This window comes from Parasteatoda tepidariorum, chromosome 5 (genome assembly GCF_982258835.1).
Source record: "Parasteatoda tepidariorum strain Cologne lab strain chromosome 5, Ptep-v5.0, whole genome shotgun sequence".
Taxonomy (NCBI): Eukaryota; Metazoa; Arthropoda; class Arachnida; order Araneae; family Theridiidae; genus Parasteatoda; species Parasteatoda tepidariorum.
In genome coordinates, this window is record NC_141759.1 from 38,828,244 (window position 1) to 38,848,364 (window position 20,121).

Genomic DNA, 20,121 nt, shown 5'->3' on the forward strand with positions numbered 1-20,121 from the left:
AAAAATTCATTTTAAACAAATTTCTTTATACATTAGTTACTCTTTCACAATGCAGCCATTTTGACTGCTTTTGGACAATATAGGTATTTTAGTCTTTCTAGTGTTAAGTATTATAAATAAAATGATATATTAGTTAATTATAAGGACAGATTTTACAAATTTATATATTAATTATGACTTTTTCCAGCTTTCTATACACTATGCTAACCAAAATCCTAGAACTCTTTCGGTTTTGGACATTTCTTGAAATTATTAAAGCTAACCAGTAGAACAGGAGTTTCCTAAAGTATATTCCCGTCGTGTCAGACAAGGAGAATCATGATATCTTCAATACTTCAAGTTCTATAATAGATATGTTACAATTCGGAAAAAAAAAATTTTCAGGGTAAAATTTATAGAGTTTTGCATGCATGGAAGTATCACATTCTAAAGCAAAAAGCAATGAGGGTTCTCGTTCCTTTTGATATTCTCCTTATCCTTAAGTATTCTTCTTATCCACCCCTTTAGTATTATCCTTATTTGATGAGAAGCTGTGTTAAACGCGGTTGTTGTTCTCAAGAAAATCATTCAAAAGTAAATATCGAATAAGAAATCGCTGTACCGAGCTGCATTTTAATATTCAAAAATTTTACTTCTTAAACAGTAAGCTTATCCAACGACAATTTCAAGTATGAATAGCGGGTAATTTGTCTTTAATATTTTCTCTAACATTATTAATACTTATATTAAATATTAATATTAATACCTTCTTTTTAATTACTATTAAAGTACTTAGCCCCGTGGTGGCTCAGGGGATAGAATGTTCGCCTTCCAATGAGATGAACCAGGTTCGAATCCCACCGATGGATGGTCGATACGAATTTCGCACCCGTCTCGCAACAACCACAGTGCCGACGCAAAATATCCACAGTGCTAGACAGATCATGGGTAAGATTCCCCTTGTCACCAAGCTAACCGTGAAGGTTTTCATGTTTTTCCTCTTTATGTAACGCAAATGTGGGTTAGTTCCATCGAAAAGTCCTCTACAAGGGCACATTTCGCCTGATACTCGATCCAGAAGTTGCCTTCCTCTGGATAGGGTTTTAAATTACAAGGCTAAGGAGCTAAACAATAAAAGTCGTTAACCCGAAAAATTGGGTAGGCTGTTCAATAACGGTTATAAAATAAAATTAAAGTACTTGAGAGGGTTTTAAGTATGATTAGATTAGCTATATCTAATCTGTCATAAATATATTTTTTTGTTTGATCTATAGCGGAGATGGCAAATAAATGGCTATTACGCACCACAATGTGACTCGTGACAGGTATTTCGTTGGCACGCGAGCAGTATATATATATATATATACAGAGCGTTTGGTGGATTGATGAGACCACTCGCAGAGATGCCAACTGCTTCGGATTCGAGACATTTAACAGAACGGTAAAGAGCTACAAACTAAAATTTGCAGATTATTGATTAATTTTGACAACTTTTTAAACGCCTCAAAACGGATAACTGTAACTAAGTGGCATGTCAGATAAGTCTTAGACTTATTTAGAAACAACTGTGAGTAACCAACTTTATAAATATAATTTACTAAACCAAGAACGTATTAAAAGAATACCACTTGAAAATATTTATCTGCTGGCCGGAGTAAGTTGGTATCTCTGCTCTCGATTAGGTAAACCTCTTAAATTACGGAATTATTCTGGTTTTTATAAATGCTTAAATTTATGACATATGGTTTAAGTAGCATAAATTACGCTAAATTATATTTATTAAATCTGAAATAAAAATTTTGATCGTAAAGTACTAAATTAACAGAAGGTCTCTAAATTTGTATTTCTCTACCGTTTTTTGAAATATTTTGTCAAATCTGGAACAGTTGGCATCTCTGCATATTGCTACAAAACCATAATTTTACGTTAATATGAGAATCAAGAGAATACTCCTTTTTTTTCCATTTGCATTCCCACCACCTTGTCGAACTACTACATAAATCAAGATCACAATGAATGGGTAAAGGGTCATAAGCAGCCTCAGTCACCCAGATATATTAGTACAGTAAAGTTTAGCTCAGTTGGAAGCACTTATGAGCAATTTTGATGATGAATTTATTTTCGATCAAAGGCGGTAGAGCCCTGTTCGTGTATTTCATTTGGTTAAAAATAATCCATGCTTTTAGCGTTATAACATAATAATTATCGAAAGTATGACTGTAGTGTTTAAAAAGAAATTTTTAAAGAGATTTTCTTACAAGACTTTTAAAAAAATATTAAAATATCTACGTGAACTAACATTCATAGTTTTAACTATTTCTGTTTTTATTTCATAGGATAAAATGTAATAAATTTAGATACTTCATTTAAAATATTGTTGATATATGAATATTTAATTTAGTAATGCAGACTATAAAAGAAATATATTCTTATTCAAGCACCCTTATCATGATTATCTTAAGAGTTATAAATAATTTTTTTAAAAAGAATAAGAACTTCATACTTTAAAGTTTTAATTGCGAACTATGTAATACATTTTATTTATTATCGACTTTTTAGTACGGTAAACAATAAAAAGAGCAAGTCAATTTCTTTTTAATTCCTTTCAAAGAGATTCTTTAATGAGGTTTTTTTTTGGAAAATTATTTTTGAGAGTATTAGCTGATATTTATAGGATGAAGAAAATACATTTTTTACAAAAATTTATTGCGAAATTCTCGAACAGTTTAAGAATGATTTAAAAACAACTCAAAATTTAAAATTAATTTTTTTTTTTAATTTAAAAAAAAAAGTTTTTTTTTAATGTTGGCCTCAAATACTAAGTAAAGGTTTAATTTGATACAAAAACTGCAAATATAAAAAAATATATGTGCGAGAGCTGTTTCTGAGGAGCTAGATTTAAGGAGCAATTAAAACTCAGCTTAAGATTTCGTAACTTTCAACAGGTGCAAAACCTTCTTTCATAAATTCTTCAAGATCTCTTTCCGTGGCAAATTAATTTGATTATTTTCGCTGAGAATACTTTATGCATGGGAACTTTCAGTTAATTAAATAAACATAATGGAAATAAATTTTTTATAAACGTATTATTACATTTCCTGAAGAATCGTCAATTATTTATTATAAAATGTATAAGAGTTTTACATTGCTTATGTTTTAAATTTGTTATGCTATTTATTAGTTTATTCCATTATTCCTAAAACTCATCATACTGTTGATAGATAAATATATCTTACTATTGCATTTTCTCGCATCTATTTCATGATTTTGTTAGCCAATCTTTTCTCTTAATTTCTTCTTTAATTCATGAATAAAACTACTCCAAGACAAAGGACTACCAAATACCTTGAACAACCAAATGACCGTGGCTATCCTTTTAACGTTTTATTCTATGTGAAAATAAATTTCACTTTTAAAAATTAATATGCTGTTTGTTAGTATGTTCTACTACCAGTGAAAACTGGGGGAAACTATATACTACTATCCTTGAAACCTATTATACTTTGGGTAACTATACTCTTCTATCTTTGCTAACTTTCATGTTATGGATGAGTATATCCTACTGCCTTAAATATTTATTATGTTATTGAAAGCTATTTTATTATCCTTGAAACTATTTATACTATGAGAAAGTATATCCTACCATCCTTGAAACTCTATGAGTAAGTATATCCATTTCTACTATCCTCTAAAATTATTATGCTGTGGGGAAGTATGTTTTACTATCCGTGAAACCTGTGAAAAATTACATCCTACTATCCTTGAAACCTATTATACTTTGTGTAAATATACTCTTCTATCTTTACAAACTTTAACGTTGTGGATGAGTATATCCTACTATCATCAATATTTATAATGCTATTGATAACTATTTTATTATCCTTGAAACAATTTATTCTATGAGAAGGTGTATCCTACCATCCTTGAAACTCTATGAGTAAGCATATCCATTTCTACTATCCTCTAAAATTATTATGCCGTGGGGAGTATGTTTTACTATCCGTGAAACCTGTGAAAAATTACATCCTACTATCCTTGAAACCTATTATACTTTGGGTAAATATGCTCTTCTATCTTTACAAACTTTAACGTTGTGGATGAGTATATCCTGCTACCATCAATATTTATAATGTTATTGATAACTATTTTATTATCCTTGAAACAATTTATTCTATGAGAAGGTGTATCCTACCATCCTTGAAACTCTATGAGTAAGCATATCCATTTCTACTATCATCTAAAATTATTATGCTGTGGGGAGTATATTTTACTATCCGTGAAACCTATGAAAAATTACATCCTACTATCCTTGAAACCTATTATACTTTGGGTAACTATACTCTTCTATCTTTACAAACTTTAACGTTGTGGATGAGTATATCCTACTATCTTCAATATTTATAATGTTATTGATAACTATTTTATTATCATTAAAGCTATATTATGCTATGAGAAAGTGTATCCTACCATCATTGAAACTCAATATACTATGAGTAAGTATATCCATTTCTATTATCCTTGAAAATTATTATGTTGTAGGGGAGCATGTTTTACTACCCGTGAAACCTGTGAAAAATTATATCCTACTATCCTTGAAACTTATTATACTTTGGGTAACTATAATCTTCTATATATACAAGCTTAAATGTTGTGGATGAGTATATCCTAATATCTTCAATATTTATAATGCTATTGATAACTATTTTATTATCATTAAAGCTATATTATGCTATGAGAAAGTGTATCCTACTATCCTTGAAACTTCTTATACTATGAGTAAGTATATCTATTTCTAATATTCTTGAAAATTACTACTATGCTCAGTCTTAAAATGTTCTACTACTGCGTGAAACCTATTAAAAATTATATCCTACTATCCTTAAAACCTATTATTCTCTAGGTAACTATATTCTTCTGTCTAAAAAAAAACACTATAATGTTGTTGATAAATACATCCTACTATCCTTGATGTTTATAATGTTTTTGGTAACTATTTCATTATTCTTAAAACTTATTATGCTTTGAGTAATTAAATCCTATCCTTTAAAATAATTATACTATCCTTTAAAATAACTACGCTGTGGATGAGTACGTCCTACTACCCGTGAAGCCTGCAAGAAATCATATCTTACTATCCTTGAAGCCTGTTATTCTTTTGGAAACTATATACGTCTGTCTTTAAAAAATGTAATATTGTTGATAAATATATCCTATATAGCTTAATATTTATAATACTATTGGTAACTATTCTATTATCCTTACAACTGTTTATGCCAAGAGGAAGTGTCCTACCGCCTTTAAAACTTATTATAGTAAGAGTAAGTATATAGATTCCTAACTCATTAAATTCATTATTCTATGAGTAAGTAAATTTATTTCTGCTATCCATGAAATTCATTACTCCATATATGAGTAAGTATATTTATTCTACTATCCATGAATTAGAATACGCTGCACAGCATATTCTAATAACCTTGAAATTTAATATGTTTTGGGACCGTGAGTTTGGCTGATCAACAGGACCACTAGGCCAGGGAAGCCCAATTTTAACTTGATTTTGTCGCGCAGTTAGTTCATCTATTTCTCTAATTAAACCAGTAAGATAAATTTATCCTAACATTTTGTAACTTAATGATGTGCAGTTAAAAAACAATGTAAGGGCCTCATGGAAAAATTGCATTTACATTGTTTTTCATTTTAGCGAAATAATAGTCTCCCATTAAAATTCGAAGAGCCGGGTTAGCCTGGTTGGCAGGCCGATGGACACTTCGTATCCAGCCGGCCGAAGACTCTCTGTGTCGTAAATGGCGACTGATGCATGATGGTAAATCTGTCGAATCATAAAGTTCTCCATGTCCCCATAACAAATTATACCTCTGGGATACGGAATTGGAGATGGATCATTCTCTGGTTCAGGTCAAAATTACGATCTGTAGATGAAGTGGATGAAATGGGTCCGCCCTATAAACGGGTGTGACGTATGGGTGGGGCAGCAGTCGAATTATTGACCATAGATGGCACCACTGGAAAACAAGAAAATCGCACCTCTTTCCTTAACCTTTTCGGGACGAGCGAGTCATAAATATATTCGTATGGAATCAGAAACAGGATGTAAAAAAGTAAAAAGCGGTAGCTTAAGTTTGGGCATGGCTAATTTGGCAGCCTTATTTTTGTTTTCACTTCAAATCTAAAACATCCAATCTATGATTGTTGAAAGTGTAACTATATAATTTTTAATTTGAACTAAGTCTTGGTGAATTAAATAAAGCAAACTATTTTTAACCCGCCCACAAATAAACTGCTAAAAAATAGTTTGGCTATCAGTTTCGTATTTTTTTACCCTGATTGTCTCCATCCTGAGAATGCATATATGACTCACCCGTCTCGAAGAATCATACATTAAAAGAATACCGCTTGAAAATATTTATCCACTGTCCAGATCAAGTTGGTGTCCCTGGACTCGACTAGGTAAGCCTCCTTAACACGTTGACCGCCGCGTCAACCTCCGGTGGCTGACACTGAAACTACATTTAGGCCACGTCAACCACCGGTGGCTGACACTGAAACTACATTTAGGCCGCGTCAACCACCGGTGGCTGACACTGAAATTACATTTAGGCCGCGTCAACCACCGGTGGCTGACACTGAAATTACATTTAGGCTACGTCAACCATTGGTGGCTGACACTGAAACTACATTTAGGCCGCGTCAACCACCGGTGGCTGACACTGAAACTACATTTAGGCCGCGTCAACCACCGGTGGCTGACACTGAAATTACATTTAGGCAGCGTCAACCACCGGTGGCTGACACTGAAACTACATTTAGGCCGCGTCAACCTCCTGTGGCTGACACTGAAACTACATTTAGGCCGCGTCAACCACCGGTGGCTGACACTGAAACTACATTTAGGCCGCGTCAACCACCGCTTGCTGATACTGACCTTTCACAAAGACAGCGAAAAACAGCTGGCTGACAGCGTCTAACATGATATAGAACTATAAAATTTACACTCTTTTATGGAATTGCAGAAAATTTATTCAAAATTTACTTATTGTAATTCTTCATTTAATAAATTCAATTTAGTAGATTTTTATCCACCACTATTCTTAAACAATTCGTAAGTATATATAATTCTCCACCTTTTACAGATAAGTCATGCTAAAGCCTCTTATAAACTAGCAAAATCTGTCTACAGTTGCAAGTTTAGTTTGTAGTTATTTACCGTGTGGCTGGCCAGACGAGCAAGTCATGTAAAATTAGCGTAGCATTCAACGTGTTAAGAAAAAAATCTGCTGCCGATGAGTGATTTCCACAATACAAGAACTCATTTCTTTAAACAAAAAATTTTAGAGACAAAGAATAAAAAGTTTATAAAAACGCGTGAATTGCTTGCTTATACAGCCATAGTTTTCTCTGAGGGGGGAAAAAAAGAGTCCGGAAACTAAGTTACCACCCCTAATGATCCATATTCAGTTCAAGATAGAGTGTCCAAATCCCGTTCACTTGGGCGAGGGGTTTTCCAACCAGTAATTGATAGGCTTTATACGCTTCAACTTCTTTCCATGATAGCATATAAAACGGCCAGAAGAAAAAATGTAACTTCGAAGTCGAAGATGCGAAGGGGGAAAAAAATCCCTCCCAAATCCGAGAGCGCACGAGGAAGCTGATATATTTCAAATTAAAGTTAAACTATCCGCACTCATAGAGGGAAAAATACAGGTTACGTATACAGTTCAAAAATTGAAAGGCTGGGGGGTGAGAAAAAGGGGATCAGCAGGGAAAAAAAGTGCATCATCACAAAAACTGCCGACATCTTCTTGCGGGGATGGGATTCAGTGAGCTGTAAGCTAAACAGGGGTAAGAAGAGAGAAGGAAAAAGGGCCTTAGTGTGAAAAATTTTTGTTTTATTTTATTTTTCGCGCTTTCTCCCTTTTTCGAACCTTTTTTTTTTCGGGAAATTTTAGGGTGGGTAGATTTAAAGGGGGTGTGTGTGTTTCATCATTCATGCACTGTGAACAATAGAAGACAGAACTCATGCTTGGGATGATTCCACTGGGACATTTGCTTAAGACGTGTGCATATCATCCCAAGCATCCTTTTCAGATTGTGGAAAAGAGAGAGAAAGATCTTGCACCCTCTGCAATCTTGAATGTTAAACGGTGAAGGTGGAGGGTTGGGGGAAAGCCTTGATTGTCTTTTCCCTGGTGGGACCGTTTTTTCCCCTTTAATGTCGTTTTTTTCTGCTTGCCAATTCGTTTCATTTTGATGCTCCTGTTTTGCTTTATCCGATGGATCATTGGTACCAATATGGAGGGATCAGGAAGAATTTTATTCGACGAATTGTAAAGACGATTGAAGGAATATTAGCGTGATTTTTTATGAGTTAGATTCAGAACCTATTTGTTAAAGTTAATTTATGTATTTATATTTAAAAAAAATTCTGTATAAAGTTTTTTTTTTTTTTTTTTTTTTTTTTTGCAAAATGATTTTTAAAATTAACTTTGACGAAGATAGGACATCCTTTTTGTATATTTTTTTACTGAGGCTCTAATTACGAGCAAAAATGTATTTTAGTATTTTTTTAATTATTAAAAATAGTCTGATAGTTGCTCGAAAAGTCTGTTAGATTATCGAAATTATATTTGCACTAAAATATCGAAATCAATAAATGTAGTTCGAAAAAAAAATTTCATTCATATTCAAAAATTTACAAACAATTAGGTTTGTAAATTAAAAAATAGAAAAAAATCAGTGCTGGATAATTGTTTTTCTTAGATCTAAATATAGTGCAAATTTGAAAAAATTACTGTTTGTAAAGTGAGACGTATTTGGGAGATTTTACTTTTAACGCAGAAAAAGGCCACGGTACTTCATTCTGTGTTTCATAAAAATAAATTATACAAATACTAAATATAATATTTTTCACTTATTTTGATCTAAATTAGTACAAAACAATGATAAAGTATGAAAAATATGTTTAATAAAAATTCTGCATAGAAGGGTTAAGTCTGTAACGTCTATTAATTAAAGAATTAAAATAACAATAAAAACATCAGGAATTAAATAATATCTTATTTTATTTCATATATTTTAAAATGAGATACCTGCAAATGACGTACTGTGGTTATCTCGATCCTGACTGGTTGTTAAAATGCAGCATTTGTTTATGTTACCAACTGTTTTTTCTATTTCATTTCGAGTAAGCCAAGTCCGTCAAATACCTTTTCTCTTACGTGACGCACTCTATATTCTTTCCCAAAGATTTCAATTCTCTCACTATTCTTTTCTTTCTTAACGCAAAGACTGTAGTCATGTAGAACAAAACTTATTATGCATCGAAATCGCCAGGTACACAAAACAGAAATATTTCACGGTTACAGTACATAAACAAATAATAAATCTAAGTTCAGTGAGAGACTTAGACGAGGAAGAATTATATTTTAACAAATTCGATGTGCGATACGGCGTTGTATTTCACTTTATTTAACATTCTAACTTATGTGGAGAAACTTATCTCGACTTTAACACGCCATCTTGTTTATAAACGATTATTTACCTATCTGGCGTTGAGGTCATAGGTTAGGTGTCTGCATATCAGTGGTCTTCTTCTTTTCGAGTTGCAAGTGCCCAATTTTTAACCATATTCTTAATCATAAAACAGTTAACCACTGTGGTGTTATCATAACACTTTCCATTTTTTTTTCTTTTTTTGTTAAACAGGTCGCTGTTTCCTCTATCTACAATAAAAGGAAAACGGTTAATTTATACTGTAAATTTCAATAGTTGAAACTCAATGATTTATAATTTAGTGTCTCCGTCTTGTTTTTGTTTACGTCTGTTCGAATATATTTATAACAAGAACTTCATTGTGATTTATAGTTTTTAGCTGTATTTTTTTTTTTTTGTTGCTTTGTTCAATAATATGTATTTAATTAAGACTGGATCACGGAAATTTCTGTTATACTTTCGAATTTTTTTTTTCATTTCGTGCATGTGCGTGGAAACATAAAATTTTCTGATTAATTCCAAATCTTTTATCTTAAGTTTTAACTCTATTATTAGTAAAAAGTATTTTTGTCATATTTTTATTCACTTTGTTTGATGATAAATTCTATTTGTTAACAGAGAAAAATCAATTTTCACTCTATATGAAAGTATTTATACAGTAATAATAAGCTATTCTACTATTCCGTTAATATTCCTTTATTATTTCTAAAGGACTAATAGTACGTGTTTTCCTTATAAATATGTATTTTATTCAACATATAAATAAATTTAGGAAATAAAAATGGAGATTAATTAATTAATAAAATTAAATCGTATTTACTGTACATAATGTTCTTTTGTTTTCTTAAATACACGCCAACTTGTAAAAAAAACATACAATAATTTTACAGAATTAATATTAAAAAATTAGCTAGGTGATTAAGGAAACTTTTAGAAATTGAACTAAAAAATCATATATAATGATTTTTTTTTTTTAAAAATAAGATAGGTAATTATGGTTATGGATCATTGATATAAGACATATAATCATGTATTATTATAAAAATAGCAAATATATTCATCATCATAGTTGGCCAGACAGCCCAATGTGAGCCAATGCCTTCCTCTGAAGATTTCCCCATGACGACTTCCGATTTATCTTTGATCTCCAATTCTTTTCATTAATTGCGAGAAAATTAGACTCCACTGATTGTGAGTCAGCCCATCTCAACCGAGGCCTTCCCCGCTTTCTTCTTCCAGTGGGTTTAAGAAGCAGTATCTTTTTTATTGTGCTGTCGTCACTCATTCGAATCACGTGGGTGATCCAATTCATTCTATTTATTTTTATGTATTCAATAATATCAGGTTGTTTATAAATCTTGTAAAGTTCGAAGTTAAATCTCCTTCTCCAGTTATTGTTTTCATTTACACCACCAAGTATACCCCGCAAAATCTTAGCAAATATATTAATCTCAGAATATATAATACTCTTTTGAATTTTTAAAATTAAAATTCTAACCAATCAGGAAGTTAAAGATTATGAAAGTGTAATAGTCTTCGAGGTACATCGTTGCATGAATGTATTGCTCTCTTCTCTAAATGACTGTTTACTATACGTGCTCTGTTTTTCGTCTTTGAAAATGCAGTGATGATATTCTAGTATATGCTTGATACCTTTTTCTGTTATGTCACATAAGATTTTATTGGTAATTTTTATGCTTTCTAAAATTACTAGACTAATATTTAGATCAGACTTAGGAAAAGGAATTACAAAAATATTAAATCCACTGAAAAAGTATATTACAAACAAGATGATATTTTAAGTTTGTTTTATAAAGAAAAAGAGGAATAGGTTTTAAATAAAAATTCTAGCTTCTAACTATATTCTCTATCTAGTTCATGTTTATATTGCGAGAATAAATTTGAATCCTTTATCATTTCTTCTTTAAGAGTTTTGTCAAAAAATATCGAAACCAACTAATTGAGGATTCAAATACCGGAAATGGTTCAAAAAATTTTACTTTGAATGTTGATGTTTTAAATGTTTAGTGAAATGTTACGTTCTTCATCTAGTTTTTACCAATTAATTAAAACTTTCGATGACTAAAGGTCTTGATATGAAGCTAATAAATTATTTCTAGCATTAAACTCATTCTTTTTATAGATGATTAAAAAGAAAGAGCAGATACTTCAAAAGGCGATTCAGGAAATTCATTTCTGAAAATAAAATTTCCGTGCGTAGAGGGTGGTTGCCATTCATCCAGTATGACGTATGGCACCTGAAAAATATTTTTTTTTACTTCTGAAGGAATTTTTTTTTTTTGGTAAAATATTTCTGTAAATATCAAGTGCAATTACAAGAATTTTCCTTATCTTTTCTTCAAAGATTTTTTCTTTTTTGATTTTGTGACTGCTCACAAGCAGTTGCATAGCAACATCTTCGATGTCATTTTATTAGGGCAGATTGTCATCTCATCATCGTAATCTCAGTTCTTTTTATTGATTTTTGTCGATTTCAGACAGCGTTACTTGAAATCTTATAAAATTTCAAATTCAAAGCTTATTGGTGATTCAATTTTTAAACCAAAAATTGATCACGAAACTAAAATGCAATGAGAAAATGCACGGTATAAAAATGGGGGTTTTTTTTCAAACAATTACTCTAAAAACTGAAATCCTTTTTCCAACTTTCAGCACTGAAGATTTAATGTTCAGCTAGAATTTACCTTACTTCCAATTCCTCGCCTGTTTCCAATTTCGTTCTTCAGAAACGTCCGTTTTGTTTTTTGTACTACTCCAAGCAAACATTAAGGCTGGACTGATAATCTTGTTTTCTTTTTCATTCTTTTTTTTCTGTCAATGCCCACCTGAGTTGACATTTCGTCAACTCAGGTGTATTAGGGCAGATTTGTAAGCCACTCTTTCAGGGGCACTATATTATGTGGGTCTACGTTGCTCTCGCAGTAAGAACAGATAGTACAGAAAAGGAAAGAACATCAATGCCTTATCCGGGCGTCGAATCCAGAACCTTTTTGATGCAAAGTCAGTTCTTTGACTCCTATACAGTCTGGTCGACGAAAATCTTCCTGTTTCCTTTCAGGAATGAATCTTCGGCAGATTTGGGACTTCTTATTCCCATTGAAGGTATTCCCACCCTTATAAAGATTTTAAAATTCAGAGATTTAGTTCTTTCATTCACTCTTCTTATGTATCTTTGTGTTTTCATTCTCCCTAAAAATCATCAACATATTTTTTCGATTGTCAGCCTTTCAACATCCCTTTGTTTCCAATTTTATTTGTCTCTTTCTGTCGAATTAATAGGGAAAAGCTTGTCCCTTAAATAACTAATTCCTCACAATAATTTGAGGGATCGTATACATAATCAAGCTCATTTCTGTGACTTTAAATTAAACTTGAAGTTGAAGCAAGCCAAACTATAATAAAATTATTAAGTTATATATATGCATGCTTTATTTTTTATTTAACTTGAAATGAGAAAATTATACCTTTTTTTCTAAGTAGAAAAACTTTTATCTATTTTAAAAGAGTTTTTGTTTGTTTTTGTTGTGTTTTTGTTTTTTTTGTCTAGAACCTTGCTTCGTACGAGCATTGTAGTAATCCTGTTTAAATAATAGAATAAAATTATGAAGTAACTGAATTTATTGGAATATACTATTTAGAACTATCACCTGGGATTACATTATTTGCTTACAGAAGTTTAAATTTTTCTCGTTGAAATTAGACGAATGCAAGCATAGATAATAACTAAAATAAATATTTTATTCATTTATTATATTGTATTTTAAACTTATTAGTACGGATATCTCTAAACAATCAACGTTAAAGTTTAAAATTTCATGTTTCACGCTTTTGGCTGATCATTTCATAATGAGTTCTGAGTTTTACTTTTTTTGACCTTATGCTCCAAGTTATTATATGGAATGAAGATATACTCCAATTATGTAGATTGTAGACAACGATAAAACAAGATGTCACCTACAATATTATAACTCTTTGTCAAAATAACACCTATTGAAGTTATTGTTGGTTGTGCTTATTTTCAAGTGGAAACAAAGCGCTAAGATTACTTTTTCAAAATAAAAGATTATTTATTAATGAGACATAATAATTTCCTTCATATTATCGATTACAACTCACTCTTTTCATCATATTAAATCCATCTGCTTGAGTTTATAATACATTTAAAAATCAGTTTAATCTGAATTTATTTGCTTCTTTTTCATGAATACGTGAAGTTTTTTAACGACACGGCAAAGAAATCATCATTATTTATGCTTCTTAAGCTATTTTAAGATAATTTATAAAATGTACATTTCGCCTCAATAAGAAAATGGACTAACCTAAATAACTTTTGATCTAATGATCGGATCTTCATGTTCTAGGACTCAATTTTAATAGCTCGAGGGGGGTGACCTCAAATAAGCTGATTAATAAGTGCAGACAATATTTTAAGTTACGGATTTATGCACAAAAACATACCTGAATAAGCATGTTACTGTGAATAAACATGCCTTTCTTCGACGGATTCGGATTTCTAAACCTTAAGATACAGGGGTACCCGCAACCTGGGAAAAATGATCCTAATAGTTTGTTCAGGAGAGCACTGAAAAGTTTTGACCCCTTAATTTTACATTTTGCGTATTTTGCTATATCTTGAAAACTCTTTAAGCGAATTGAAAAATTTTTATACGCAATTATAAAATTCGTTTTATCTAAAGATAATTCCACACGAAAAGAAACTTTTAGTAAATTTTTGTTATTATTTATTATTTTATTTAATAATGATCGAAAATTTTTAAAGTTGTAAGGTATACAACTTGTGCATTATTTTAAAGAATTTAATTTTACATAGAAAAATACAAAGTTTGAGCGAAATCGGTTGAATAGTTTCTGAGAAATTGATTTTCAAATAAGTCAGAAATTTAAAAATTTCACAGGAGCTATTCGACCCATTTTGCTCAAATTTCATATTTTGCAATATAAATTAATATTCTTTAAAATAATGCGAAAAATTGTATGCTTTACAATCCAAAATGTTTTCATTTTTTAATTAAAATAACAAAAATACTAAATATTACGTGAAGACCTGATCATTAGATCTAAAGTTATTCAGGGTTGTCCGGCGTTTATTTATTTATTTTTGGTACAAAGTGCACTCGATAATCAGGACTTGGTGTCCAAACCCCTTAAAAAATTGAGTTTGCTGGGAGGATTATGAAAAGCCCCTTGTATTTTTTGGTTTATTAATTTTACAGACTCGTTACAATTATAAAAAAATGGAACTAAAAGATGGAACCCGATTTGTGTTTTTGAAACCAACGATTTCAATTTTATTGGAAAAAATGTGCAGTTTTGGGGGATAAAATTCACGTTTTTTTTTATATTTTGATGGTCGCGAGCTGGATCTAAATATTATTTTTTTGTAGAGAATAAGCTCTCAGAATATTAGTATTATACCAAATAGGCAAGGGGTGTCAAGAAAGATTCAATGGGAAAAAATTACCCCACGTTAATAAATAGCACCCTATTACTTAACCATGGCATAATGGGTTTCAAAAATAGTAAAATATACTTACACATTACATTAATTAAGGATTAATTACGCATTATAATAAGGTTTGAGGATAAATTACACATTATATAATACGAAAGGGTTTATAGGATAGTAGGATAAACTTACCCATAGCATAATAGGTTTTAAGGATCGTGCTCACGCATTACTTAGTAAGTTTAAGAGATAAGTTACACATTACGTAATAAATTTAAAGCATACATAGGATAGTAGGATATGCTTACGCATTACGTAGTAAGTTTAAGGGATAAGTTACACATTACATAATAAATTTAAAGCATACATAGGATAGTAGGATATACTTACTCATTGCAAATTAGTTTCAAGGAGACTAAGATATACTTAAGAAAAATAAATGTCGAGAATTTAATATTTTTATTTTAGAACCGTCGTTCGTCGACCCAAATTTGGGTTTACGAATACTAATGTTTAACTCCGTACCCTTGTAATTTTGAATCCAATCCAGAAGACAAGGGAACTCCTGGATCAAATATTGGGAGAAATTTGCCTTTGCGGAGGACTTTTTAATGGAACTAACTCGCCTTTGCATTACGTGGAGGGGAAAACCTCCCACGGTTAGCCTGACAGCAAGGAGATTCTAACCCATGATCCGTCTACCAGTGAGTATATTTCATGTCAGCATGAGCCGGGTTCAGAATTCTTATCGACCAGCCATAGCTAGGATTCGAACCTGGTTCAAATCTCATTGGAAGGCGAACGCTCTATGCCCTGAGCCATATCGACTCAATGTCAAGAATTGTAGATTATACTTAAACGTAACACAATAAGTTAAAACCTCTATTAATATAATCCTCTTATACATTTTATATCAAATAAAACAATGGCTCTTAAATGCAATAATACGATGTTCCTGTAGACCGATGTTCCTGTAAAACCAATGGCATAAAATATTTTCATTAAAAATATTAAAATCACGTTGCAATGAGGGATATATTTTGAAGAATTTATGAAAGAAGGTATTGCACCTGTTGAAAGTTACGAAATCTTAATATAAGTTTTAATTGCTCCTTAAATATAATTCCTCAGAAATCGATCTCAATGTATGGTTGTTTTTTTCGTATTTGCAGTTTTTGTATCAAGTTAAACCTTTATTTGTATTTAGATGCCAACATTAAAAGATAAGCTTTCTTAAATAAATAAAATTTACTTTTAAAATCGGAGTTGTCTGTGTGTCTGTCTCTCTTATAGCTCCAGAAACGCTTGAACCTAAAATCCTGAAATTTAGACTGTGGATGAAAGGGGCAATTTCAGCCCCCCAATCCTAAAAAATTGTTCAAAAATTTCAATTAGATAGTTCTTGAGAGACGTTTTAAAAATTAAATTTTCTCATTGGCTTAGAATTCGTTATTGATAAAAATTAAACTGTAGACAAGTCTGTTTTTTTCCACCAAATATCTTAAAGATAACATCAGTGATGTTTATTAGCTTATGAATCTCATTAATAAAGAAAAGGAATATTTTTTTATTCGTTATGTCAGACAAATTCAATGATCCATGTGAACGTGGTGGTATATAAGTTGACTAAGTCAGCAAATTACTATTTCTAAAGTTATATGAAACCATGTGTTTAATTAGTTTATAATTATACTTTTAAAACGTTCTTATGTAAAACTAGATAATTTAAAGCTGTTGGTATTTGAAATTTTTTTGAAAAAAGTTGTATAGTAAAAAGCAAAATCAATGAACAAATGGTACTAATTCATTAAAAAGTAGAGCAAAAAAACGCCTTCCTTATTATTGGTGCCAACGAAGCTTAGTAAAATTAATACTAATATGGATACAATTACTGTTATTGGTATCTATAAAAACTGAGCCGATACTGTATAGTTTTAATATAGATACGGTAAAAAGAGATATTTCATTCGAAAGATTAGTGAAGGAGAAAATTGCTAACTTGTGGAAAATTTTCCTATCATGAGTTGACATCAAACAACAGCATCTAATCAAATTTATTGTGTTCTATCTTCCCTTCATCTATCTGATCTTTCATAAATTTTGGTTTCATTTCTGTGTAGTGGTGTAAAAAATAATTTTAACTTAATACTAATTTGACTAAAATTGACTTTCCTATTGGACCCACTAGGGAGCATACTATTGTCTGAAATGCCATGAGTGTTTGAGTTGTCCAACTCTTTAGACTTCGTAAGCGCCATCCAAATCTGTTTTTTTTTTTTTTTTTTTTAAGAGAAAATAAATTTTGCTTCATCGTAACAGACAGACAATAGCTCATGTTCTTTTCTGCGTTTTTAAAGGAAAATAACTTCCATTACTGAAATTATTTATACTTAATGAAAATTAAAATTAAAAATTGAACAGCAGTTACTGTATTTTGCAACTAAACAATTCATTTTTAAATAATTGTTCCTTGATTATAATTTAGCGAACTTCTATTTTAATTTTTAAAAAAAACTCCAAGATAATTCAATTAAGATAACAGGATGTAAAAAAACTGTAAAAAATAACTTATTAGTAGGAATCACTAAACAAATTTTATTTCTGCTAAAAATTGTGCAATAAGAAGGCAGTTGCTATTTTTTATCCCAACAAAAATGATCCTAATTAATCAAGCAATGAATCGTCGAAAGAGATTTAACGAGACACTGAAAATGACATTTCGAGAAAATATTTCTTAAATCTTTTCAATTTGTTTCTTCCACAAATAATAAATCTAGATCACAAACAAAGAACCCGCGCTCAGCGACAGAACTATCGATCTTTTGCCATGAATATCACAACATGATGCCACAAAAAGAACAAAAAATACTAAAAAGCAAACGATTTTTTTTTTCCCAAGCAAGTTTCTAATCGGTAAAGCATCGCAACAAACAAGCATTGTCATCGACTGGTTGAAATGAAGAGAAAAGGAGAAAAAAGAAAACCAGACGCGAAATATTCTAACAGGAAAAAATGAGCTAAAATATGGGCATACATCAAAGATGCCATTTTTTTCCTACATCTTTCTCAAGCTTCTTATGACCGGTCACCGTGGTAATCGCCAAGCTTCTTATCTTTGCGCCAAATGAAGCGGAGGTGTTCCTAATCTTCAACGACTGAAACAATGTATAAGAATGTCCTGAATGCAAGGATGGTGGGAAAGGAGGTGTTATCTTTTAGGAACTGGAATATTCACGCACAATTTAGTCACAAAGTGTGTCCCCCCGACTGCCCAAAGACAAAAGGAGGCCTCATCGATTTTACTCAACAGCGCCAACAAACAATTATTAAAAGCGCTTCCCACAATCGAATTTTATCTTTGGTAGGCTCTGATTTTTGCTGTACCCTTTCGTAAACACACGCAGGGCAAGAAAATTTACCATCCTTTTCCACAAATTATCGTTGGAAAAGGAGTATTAGCCGAAGAATGCCGGGGATATAAATTAAAAGCTATTAGCCAGGATTTTCGCTTCAATGCTCCCACTGCCTCTGCCCTTAGTTCATTAACTGCTGTATAAATGACTGCAGAATGATTGCTCGCTCTAGCATGTTCCGTGCTATGTTATTCAATCCCCACTTTGAACAAAAATGCGGTGCTGGCATCTTTTAGTACCGGATTTCGAAAATTCCATTTACGGCAGCCAATCGTTTTGGTATTTTGCACCACGATATATTACGAACGACAAAAGTTTCTAAATACTTTCTGGGACCAGTGACGAAACATCAGCCGTAGACTTTTTATCGTCGTCTCCGGAACAAAACAGGAAGGAACTGAGGATGATGTTTGGCTATATTTTGCTCTTTTGTCTGTTAAAAATTCCTTCGTTTGCTTTCTTTCTAAAGAAACTATTTAGAATCTGGATGATGAGTGTAAACAACCAATTGTAAATCTTCGAACACAAAAGCGTTTGATAAGTTGCAGGATTATCTTTTTGACCATTAACGGCATTAATTTTGTTCATTTCTGAGCTTTCATTTACAGGAAAATTCCTCATTTTATAGAAATGGAACAGGAATAATATAGCGAGCTTTGCACCCTTTAACGAATTTTAAAGAAATATTATATAAATTAAATTGGATTTTTTAAATATTAAGCTGTAAAACTAGTTTTTATTTATCAAAATTTTCTTACAATGTTGATGATTTTTCCTAATAAATTTAAATTACTGTAAAAACAAAAGATACTTTACTACTATTTTTTTTCTCGAAGGCTCTTTTATATTATTGTAATATTCATAGTCAAGCATTAATGCAATGTCACCAGAAAAATTTAAAAACTGGTAGGAAAAGATCGAAAAAACAAAATGTTTTAACGGTTTGTTCGACCAAATGATCGATCAAATCAAAAATAATTGAAAATAAATATCTGTGTTACAATAAATGATCAGCTGAATTACTAAAATTGATGTGAAATTGAAACATTTGAAATTTACCAAATTTGAATTATAGAGTAAAACCTCATTAAACATTTTAAAATCTCATAAAAAAAAATTTCATCAGTTTTATAATATTTTCTGACTGTGACCACCCTATATTGAGTAACCCAGAGCTGCTGTTAGTTCGATAGTGCGAGCTTTTTAGAACAACTGTGGAGGTTAAAAGATAGCAATCAAGTAAGCAATAGTTTCAAAATTTCTCCAACAATCAAAAATTATTATGATATATTTTTCAGCTATTTTGATGTATTTTTAAATTAATTAAATGTCTAAGTCGTTAAAATATTTTAATCCAAATGTTAGAGTAAAAAAAAATATTTTATACGTTTGGGTAAAACTCCAGCTATAGTGGCCACGACGGGGAAAAATTGAAAAAGTGGACACAAATATTTTATGCCGCTGTTAGAAATATTTAAAGCTTTAATTTCACTTTAGCTTTAGGAATTAAAGAGGTCAATTTGAACCGGGTTCGAATCCCAACGATGGCTAGTCGATACGAATTGCGCACCCAACTCGCACAGTCCACAGTGCTGTTGTTAAATATCCATAGTGGTAGACGGATCATAGGTTAGAGTCCCCTTTGCAGTCAGGCAAACCGAATGAGGTTTTCGCGGTTGTCTTCCCGATGTACCGTAAATGTGGATTAGTTCCCTTAAAAAATTCTCCACG